Below are 9,502 nucleotides of genomic sequence, written 5' to 3'. Positions count from 1 at the left end.
TCCACACTGCACCAGAATTGCAATCCCTGAAACTTGTCTCCTGCTCCTGCTGCGCTGGTCTATGGCAGACCAAGTCTGTAATTCCTCAGCTTTGATGAAAACCAGTTTTGAATTTGCTGTTGTTAGTGTCCGAAATCACCCGGTTGTTCCCCCGCGACAAAGAACAGGACCAGAGATGCACAAGCAAGCAGAGTTTATTAAGCCAACTAGCTGGGTCAAGCCTCCCTGCAGGCACACAGGCCACACAGGGAGAGCAAGACCCAGACCATAGGAATGCCAGAGAATATATAGGCCTTTATCGGCCGTTACATACGTCATAGCCAGTGCAAATTCAAAGAGTAACAAGCTTCACAGCACTCAAGGACGGGTTTCTAAGAACAGACGTCTCAGTCATGAGTCAGGAGCTGATATCAGGGTCTAGTTTCAGCCACTTCCAGGAGCTGGCACCAGGAATGCCATCTGCCTGCCCTCCTTTCTGGGCCAAGGGTGAATCTGAGACCCAGATAGAGGGGCCTAGGGGCCTAACACTGTCACACTAGAGTTGTTGAAGTAGATAGTTTTGGGTGCTCTAAGGAAAATTTCATGATGTTGGAGATCCATCACTCTCCTTTAATTTGTTTTCCATGACATCAACAAGAATCTGCAAGTCTTTTTATCATTAAGATACTAACAGCACAACAAACCAAAAGCACCAGCCCCAACAGACTTATTCTGGTAATGGCAGTGGGGGTAAGGGGGTGCTACATTCTTCCTTAGGAAGTTTTGAATCAGTTGATCCTTGAGAGTTGCCCTATTGGACCTAGAAGAAACAGGAACCTGGAGAGCACTTCAGGCAGGTATCAGAGCACTCAGTATTGGACTTGACTTGAGGGCAGCTGCTCCAGTTTCAGCTTATGACTTCTTTGGAGAAGTGCCTATTTATCCCCTCCATGTGTACCTTTGGAACTTAGGTGTGTTTCCTGGAGATAACAAAAGGTTAGAATCTGTTTTCTAATGCAACATGCTAATCTGTCTCTTTATTGCTGAGTATAGTCAGTCCACTAATGTTTAGGGTAATTACTGATTTGGGAAGTCTGTTAATTTTCATTGTTTTGTGGTTCTATTTAACTCTTGTTTAGCTCCTTGTGTTCATTCTTTTCTTGGTTTAGATTTTACGCTCCTAGTAATTTTCTTGGAATGGGGGATTAGTAGTAGCAAATTTCCAATGATTTTATTAGTCTGAGACGATCCTTATTTGTCCCACATCTAGGAAGGAGAACTTTGCATGATAACGCATTCTTGATGGCAAACTTTGTCTTGGAGTTTTTTTGTTTGTTTTTGTTACTGTTACAGGGTAGCCCAGAGTGAGCTTGGGCTGCCTGTCTGTGGGTCCCCACCCGCACACTTAAAATGTAATTTTCTGTAGACACACACAAAAGGGTAATGGGTTTATTCACAAAAAGGGGAAAGGAAAAGGAACAACACAGAGAAATAGAGAGGGATACAAAGTAACTGGAATATCTTACCAGCTCTGCTAACTTGGAGCTCTAGTTACAAACTAACACTAATGGTCTGAAAGCTGTTGCTCCAGAGAGAGAGAATCGTTATCTCTCCAGAACAACAGTTGGAATACCACTCTCTATTTATCCCCTACAGTCCCAGAGTGCCTGCTTAGCTCCACCCTTGGATCCTCACAGTTCTCTCCTTGGTGATGCTGGAGTTGTAGTTTTCCAATCAATGGAGTAGGGGGTGGAATCCAGAAAGCTGGAGTAGGAGGTGGAGTCCACTAAACTCCGCAGAGTTCCTTTAGTACATCCTTCCCCTTAACAATTCCCCCCTTTTTATTTCATACCACCATATCTATGGTGGTATAGATCACAGGGTGTAGTCATAAGAGACAGTCTCCATAAGGTTCCAAGTTGTCCTAAGCTTTCAAGAGTAGGTGAAAGAATCAGCAGTCACCAGCAGTGTTCATGATTGCCTGGAATGAATGTCATTACTGGAAAATAGCCCATCATTATAGGTGGAGAGAAAAAGAAAAAAAAACTTTTGGCATGTGTGTGTGTGTATATATATATATACACATACATATTTATATATACATATGTGTGTGTGTATCAAAATAACAGGAACAAGAAAAAAAATTTTAAACTTATTTAACTTCTCTAAAACAAGTTATCTCAACCTTGATCCCAACTTAATCTAACAATGTGCAACCTATTTACAAATTCAAGCTAACTTTTAACCATTTTTCTATTTTTGCAAAAAATCATAGGGCAGAATAATTAAACAGCAATTTCTAGTTGGCCTTGTTGGAACAGTCCATATTGTATCAGAGCAAACAGTCGATGTCCAGTCAATGTAGGCTTCAGAAACAACATCAGACTCAGCAGATTCAACCTGGGGTCACCTCTCTCGAGGTTAACAGAGCTCAATATTTCTCTTGGGTTGTCCAGTCTTTCCAATGGAGGCAAGCTTCCTCACCTTCTTTGGAGGTCTCTGGAACACTATAAACAAAGCAGCAGATGCTCATCTTCTTGGTTCAGCTCTGTTTGAAGTTCCTGGAGAATGCCAAGCAAAGCCACTGAAGCGCATTGCCAATTTCTTTAGTTCAAACAAACAAAATTCCTTATTGAAATTTTGCAAAAATAGACTCATGAGTAGTAAAAATTACTATGAATATTGTTATACTGTGTTGGTATCAAGGGGAGAGAAGAAATAGGAAAAAAATAGCTCAGTAGAAAAAAAAATTAGAACATTATTGAAGATCCTGGTCATTCAAAGCAAGGAAACTGGCTTTGAATCAAACAAACAAAAATGTCAGTAGTGGCCCTCCCTGGTGCAGCGAGTTAAAGCACTGCACTAAGAAGCTTAAGCCACTTCCACATGAGTTCGATCCCCGCCTGCCCCAGAGGAGATCCACATGGCGCGGCAGACCTATCCTGACTCACCCACTGCTCCCCTCAGCAGTGTACTTCATTGATCTGCCTGTTCTGCTCCCAGCTCTGTCCCTGGTGAATCCTCTCACCCTCCACATCTCTGGCCTGTACCCCAGTTCTATATGAATAAATAAATAAATCATTTTTTTAAAAAAATGTCAGTAGTATTTCAAGCAAAACTTAGTAAAATCAGTCTATTTGGTTCTTTGTGGAAAATATATACCCACTGTCAAAAGTTCATTCTGTTGAGAGCTGTTACTGGAAACAAAAGAAAAAATTTTTTCTTCAGAATCAATTTCTGCAAATACCAAACTATTGAATAAAGTATGACAAGACAATGATCAACATTCACAATTTATATACATATCAAACACATATCAAAAAAATTAGTTTTTGTACGTTTTAGAAAAACAAGGTTAACAGTTGTGTTCATGCCAAAGGTTTACCTTTTTCAAGTGACAACGCTTCCTTCCCAGTTTTACTTTTACTAAGTATACAAAATTAAACAAATTGATGTGAATGCTTTCCCCAAGGGGGAAAGGAGAAGTTCTGTGGAGTGTCTCAGGAGCCCTACTAAGGTTCCACAAAACTTCCTTCAATGAACCAAATGACAAGTTACCAAATTGCATTTCAATTTGGAATTATGGGAAGCTTTGTCACAAATATGAAGAATTAAAAAATAACAGCAAAGAAAGTCTCAATTCCGTGAAAGCTCTGGCTCAGTTTAGTAAGACAAAGTTGACATTCAAACTATAGCTTTCCTATTTTCCTTATTTCATAACTAAAGACTTTTTTTTATTCAAAATCTTAATTATTCCAAACTTCCAAGTAAGAGAAAAATATATATATATATATGTACCAATACAACCTTTTTTTAAAACAGATTATTTACCTTGAAGATTACAATTTCATTTGTTTGTTTATTTACAATATCTATAGGTACCATCTAATTTAGAACACCTCAAGGCCAAGACAATTTAACATAAGACATATAAACACAGACAGCATTCTTAGTTAAGCCACGTGGAATCATATCTTTTGTACATAAACCCATTGCCCTTTTGTGGAACAATTAAATATTAAGCGCGTGGGTGAGGGCCCACAGACAGGCATCCCAGTTTCACTCTGGGCTACCCTGTAACATTTCTTCAGAAGAGTCCAATGTTAAGCTAACTGGCTTTTCTTTATAGGTTTCCTGTTTCTTCCTCCTATCAGTTTCATTAATTTTTCTTTATCTTGGACTTTTGGATATTTTAGTACTATGTGTCCTCCTATAGATTTCCTTTGATTAAGTAACTGGCATTCTTTAACTTCCTGTATGTCAATTTTCATTTCCTTCTTCAAGCTTGGGAAGTTACAATTATTTCTTTGAATAGTTTCTCAGTTCCTTTCTCTCTCTCACCCTGCCCGCACCCACCCCTTTCTATCTCTCTCTTCTTCTGTGATTTTTATGGCTCATATTTCCTTTCCTCATAGAGTCAGATAATTCCTGAAGTGTTTCTTCATTCTTTTTCCTTTATATCTTCTTTTTCTATGCTGTTTCTTTTTTTCCCATATTTGCATCTTTGAGAGTACTGATACATTCCTCTGTGTCATCTATTCTATTTCCATGGTTTTATCCAGAATGTTTTGCCTATTTCATTAATCTTTTTTTTTTATTCTTTTATTTATGCATACAGAGCTGGGGTACAGGCCAGAGGTACAGGGGCAGTGAGAGGATTCACCACAGACAGAGTGGGGAGCAGAACAGGCAGATCTACACTGCTGAAGGGAGCGGCCAGCGGGTCAGGAAAGGTCTGCCACACCATGTGGTCACCTCCAGGGCAGGCGGGGATTGAACTCATGCAGAAGTGGCTTTAGCTTCCTAATGCTGTGCTTTAACCCACTGTGCCACCAGGAAGGGCCCTCTAAAAACTTTTTTAAGATTGATTTATTTATGCATACAGAACTGGGGTACAAATGTTGTGCCAGGTTTCGAGTTTCCCAAAGACCACCATGGAGCCAAATCCAATGCAAAGCACACAAGGGTCTTTATTGCAAGCTCAAGCCTGGGCTCCCAACATGAAGCGATGCAGCAGCCGAAGCTGAGAGCCCTGAGCTCAGGGAAGGCAGGGTTTTTATTAAAGAAGAGGGGAGTTTCAGCCCAGCGAAGGGGAGTTTTTGCTCAGCCGTACATTGATTGGTGGAGGACATTGAACAAAGTTATCTTGTCTTAACCAGGTTGATTTATGCCTGTACGATGTGACCTTCACTACTCCGCCCACATACCTTAGGACATAGGGCGTTTCCTGATACATACTGGCTACTTGCCTACTTGCTAATTGGCTGTTGCTGTGGGATGAGCAAGATTCGGACATTTACAGTTAAACTCGGCCTTGGTGCCTTGTTGATAACCGAAACTTAGGCCTGGCTGGTTCAGAAGCATCCTGAAGCCTGTTACGGCGTCAGTTTGGTCTTTCACAAGCCAGAGGTGCAAGGCTTCACCAGAGACAGAGTGGAGAGCAGGGCAGGTAGGTAGATCGACAAAGCAGACTGCTGATGGGAGCATCGGGTGAGTTAGAGAGGTCTGTTTTGCCATGTGGGTCACCTCCAGAGCTAGGGATGGAACTCACACTGACGCGGCTGTGGTTCGCTTGCAGTGCTGCGTCCTAACCCATTGCACCACCAAGGAGGGCCTGTTTTTCTAAATTTTGTTTGTCTTGTTCAAATTATTTGACTTTCCTAATTACATAGGTTTTAAATTATTCATCTGACAAAAAGAAAAATCCTTTGGTGTCATTGTTTTTGGTTTCTTTCTGTGGTGCATTGTTCCCCTGAGAACTTGTTTAGTCATTTGTATTTTTCGCCCTCCCCATGGTTTGCTTTCTGGTTTGATCTGCAATGGATGGTCCTTCTTCTTTCAGTATTCTGAGTTTTTACCTGGGAGTGGATAAATTAGCTGGGGTCTTCCCTGGCATGGGTCTGGGCAAGTGGTGGACTGGTGGCCAGGGCTCTGGGAGAAGTGGAGGCCATTGGGCAGGGCTTGTTTTTCCTGTTTTTTAGTTTTTAAAATGTACAAATCTCCAAGAGAGGAACATAAACTCTTAATATAATTATCACTGTTAAAATTTAGATATACCCTAAAACTACCATTATAAACTATATAATGGATATTTTACAATTTTTTCTAAATTTAAAATCATTTCCTGAAATAAATTTTGCTCTAATTTATGAGAAGATATTATTGAATCAATTTTTATTGAATGATTACATATTTTAAATGCACATTATTTAAATGAGGGTGGGGTTAATTTAATTAACATCTATTAATAGTATTGATTCATTTACTTTGACAACTTGACATTTTCTTTGTGAATTAATATTTGACTTAAATGCAAATTTAAGGAGAAATGTTTTCTATTTATTAGTTATAGGTATTTCAATATACAAATTACCTTTATTTCATTTGAATTGTTAATTTCATTCCCAATTTTAATGTTACTGAAATTGTCCTACATGTAATGGTTTCTTAATTTCACCAATTATTTATAATTACTACTTTTGTTTTATTGTCACTATTGAGATCAAAGTATATAAATTAATAATCATAGCTTTTATTGCAATATGTCCGTTCGATATTCCTGCATGTATTAGATAACAGTGCCTAAGTTGTTTTCTTGAAAAATATGATTTTTGTCTCCTGTTTACAGTCTCTCTTGCAGTCCACACCTGTTAATATAATTTCCAGAATACACTAAAGGTTTTGATGTAATGTTGGAATCAGAAATCACCATAGTTTATAATTGGTGAATAGATGTTGAAGTGATACCACACTTCTATTTATAAATTATTCAGATCAAAATTTATCATTATATATTTATTATTCATCAATTTCTGGGTGATGGTGGTGCAAATAGTCACTTTCTTTTTGTGGCTCTCAAAACTAAAAGAAAATTTAATAGCAAATATTTAGGGATTTGTTTCATATAATTTACTCCCTTTTCTCTGATTGTTGATCTTCTACCCTGTCATTATCTATTGCCTGTCACTTTATTTTGTTTTTCCCAGCTTTATGGATGTTCACTTAATAAATAAATAGTGTGTATATATATTATATATTTGATATGCCACATGATAAATTGACATCTATATATTGTAAAATCATTACCATGATGAAGCATGGTAATTAATGCACTCATGCTGTCACATAGCTTGTGTGTGCGTGAACATGTAAGACTTTTCCTTTTAGCAAAGGATAGGCACTGATAGTCATTTTAACTATAATTACCTACTGTACATTAGATGTCTAGAACTTATTTTTTTAACTGAATTACATCCCCTTTGACCAATATTCTCCACTCCCTTTAGTAATTTATATTCTACTCTGTTTTTATGAGTGCAATGGGTTTTAGATTCCACAGATATTCCTGTCCTTCGTTCTTTAAGAAAACATGTTACTTATGCTTTTTCGATTGAGTTGTATTTGTCCATCATAAAATTTGGATAGTAACCTGTTATCATATATCTATATGGTTTGCAAGTGTTTTCTCCTATTTCATGTTCTTCATTGTTTCCATTACTTTGCAGAATTTTTTTTCATGTAGCAGCATTTGCTTATTTTGTTGTTGTTGCTGTTGTTGTTGTATGTATTTTAGTTTCGCACCCAAACCAGTGTTGCCAAATCAATATCAAGATTCTTCACTGTTTTCTTCAAGAAGTTTTACAGATTAAAGTATTACATTTAATTCTTTAATCTAACTCAACATAACTTTTGTAAATTATATAAGAATGTTCCATATGCAGTTGATAAGAATATTATTCGTTTGGGGATGCCAACCAGTATTAATTACTTCATTTAAGCCTATCATTTCCATGTTTTATTTTCTGTCTAGATGACCTATCCATTGATGTAAATAGTGTATTCAGTATTGTGTTGCTTAGGGTTTGTTAATAGCTTTTATACATTTTGATGCATCTTAATTGGATATATAAATATTGATGACAGCTATATTTCCTTGATGAATTATTGATGTGATAATCATGTAATATCTATATGTGTCACTACCTACCTTTTCTGACTGAAAGTCTAGTTTATCAGATATGAGATTAGCAACTGAGACTTTTTTCTGTTATTGTCTTGAACTGATGTTTTCCAGGATTTTACTTCATGTCTCTGTTGGTATTTAGATCTGATGATCTGATGTGAGACCCCTGTGTGTGTAATATGGATGGATCATATCCTTTTTTATTATTTCTATTATTCAACTTGCCACCCTGTGTCTTTTGATAAGTGAGTTTAGATGTTTCATATTTAGGATAAAATTAAAGCTTCACTGATCTTCATAATCACCCTTCTGAACTCTTCATGTGTTAGTTCCTCAAATTCTGTATCATAATGCTTGGATTCAGCTTCTTTATTGTTTTCTTTAAGCATCTCCATCTTATGCTTCCTGTGTTAACCCATTCTTTCCATGTGTTCTGTTCATTTTACCCCCAGTAGGTGGCACTGTGTCACTAGTTTTGGGGATCCCCTTTGGAATAAAGGTATTGAAAGAGGAGTATGGGAAACTAGCAGCCAAAATATCCCAGGAAACTGTTCATTGAATTAGGGTGAGGGAGGACATGCTAATTTTGTGGACTGATCTGCTTGCTGCTTCTCTCTCCATGATCAGTGTTTGCTTCCCAGGTTCCTGTCTCAGCATCCAGAACTCTGTGGTTTCTAAAGGATTTCCCTTCTATCTGAAAAACTCACATTCAGGGGAATGATTCTCAACCACCTCTCATCCTACAAAACATTCAACACACTGAGATTATCCGTCTGTCCCATTTGCTCAGCAAACAGCATACTATTTCACATTCACTACACAGGCCCTTGTGCCAGTCTGAGCCAACCAGAACTTACGCTAGTTTGTTCATATGCTAGAATAGCCACCACCATGTCCCAGGTGGTCCTCCCCCATCTCTGATACAAAACTGCACTAGGAAAAAAAAGCACCCACCAAAAGTAGAAAAGGTTTGAGTCAATTTAATGATGCTAATGATGAATTGGTGAGAATTATGTGTGGATGACAGTTGCTTTCTGTATTTGAGGATACTGGTCTACCGCCAGTAATGCCACCAGGCCATAGTGCCATCTAATGTTCAGCTTTTCATCATTGATTATAATGCTAAAAGTGAGCTTGGTGTGAAGGGCCTTCATTATGTGGAAGTACCTTATTTCTATACAAAATTTTAAAAGGATTGTTATCAAGATGCTGAATTTTATAAAATGACTTTTCAGCAAAGACTGAGGTAATGATTTTTATCCTTCATTTCATTAGTGTGGTGTATCATGTTGAAACATCTTGCACTGTAGGGGTAAATTTCACTTGATTGTGGTGTATGTTGTTTACTTTTTAAAAAATATTTATTTATTTATGCATACAGAACTTGGGTACAGGCCAGAGGTGCAGGGACAGTGAAAGGATTCATCACAGACAGAGTGGGGAGCAGAAAAGACCAATTGGTGAAGTACACTGCTGAGGGGAGCAGCAGGCGGGTCAGGAAAGGTCTGCCGTGCCATGTGGGCCATCTCCGGGCAGGGATCGAACTCATGCTGAAGTGGC

At 38.1% G+C, this 9,502-nt stretch overlaps 1 pseudogene; it reads right to left on the bottom strand.

Annotated features, from left to right (window-relative positions):
- Positions 1–5,215, bottom strand: part of LOC101633270 — a 7,451-nt pseudogene extending 2,236 nt beyond the window's left edge.
- Between the last annotated feature and the right edge of the window lie 4,287 nt (positions 5,216–9,502).

This window comes from Condylura cristata, unplaced genomic scaffold, assembly GCF_000260355.1.
Source record: "Condylura cristata isolate star-nosed mole 26May11 unplaced genomic scaffold, ConCri1.0 scaffold00021, whole genome shotgun sequence".
NCBI lineage: Eukaryota > Metazoa > Chordata > Mammalia > Eulipotyphla > Talpidae > Condylura > Condylura cristata.
Note: the sequence above shows the minus strand (reverse complement) of the source record. Positions and strands in the feature narration are given on the sequence as shown.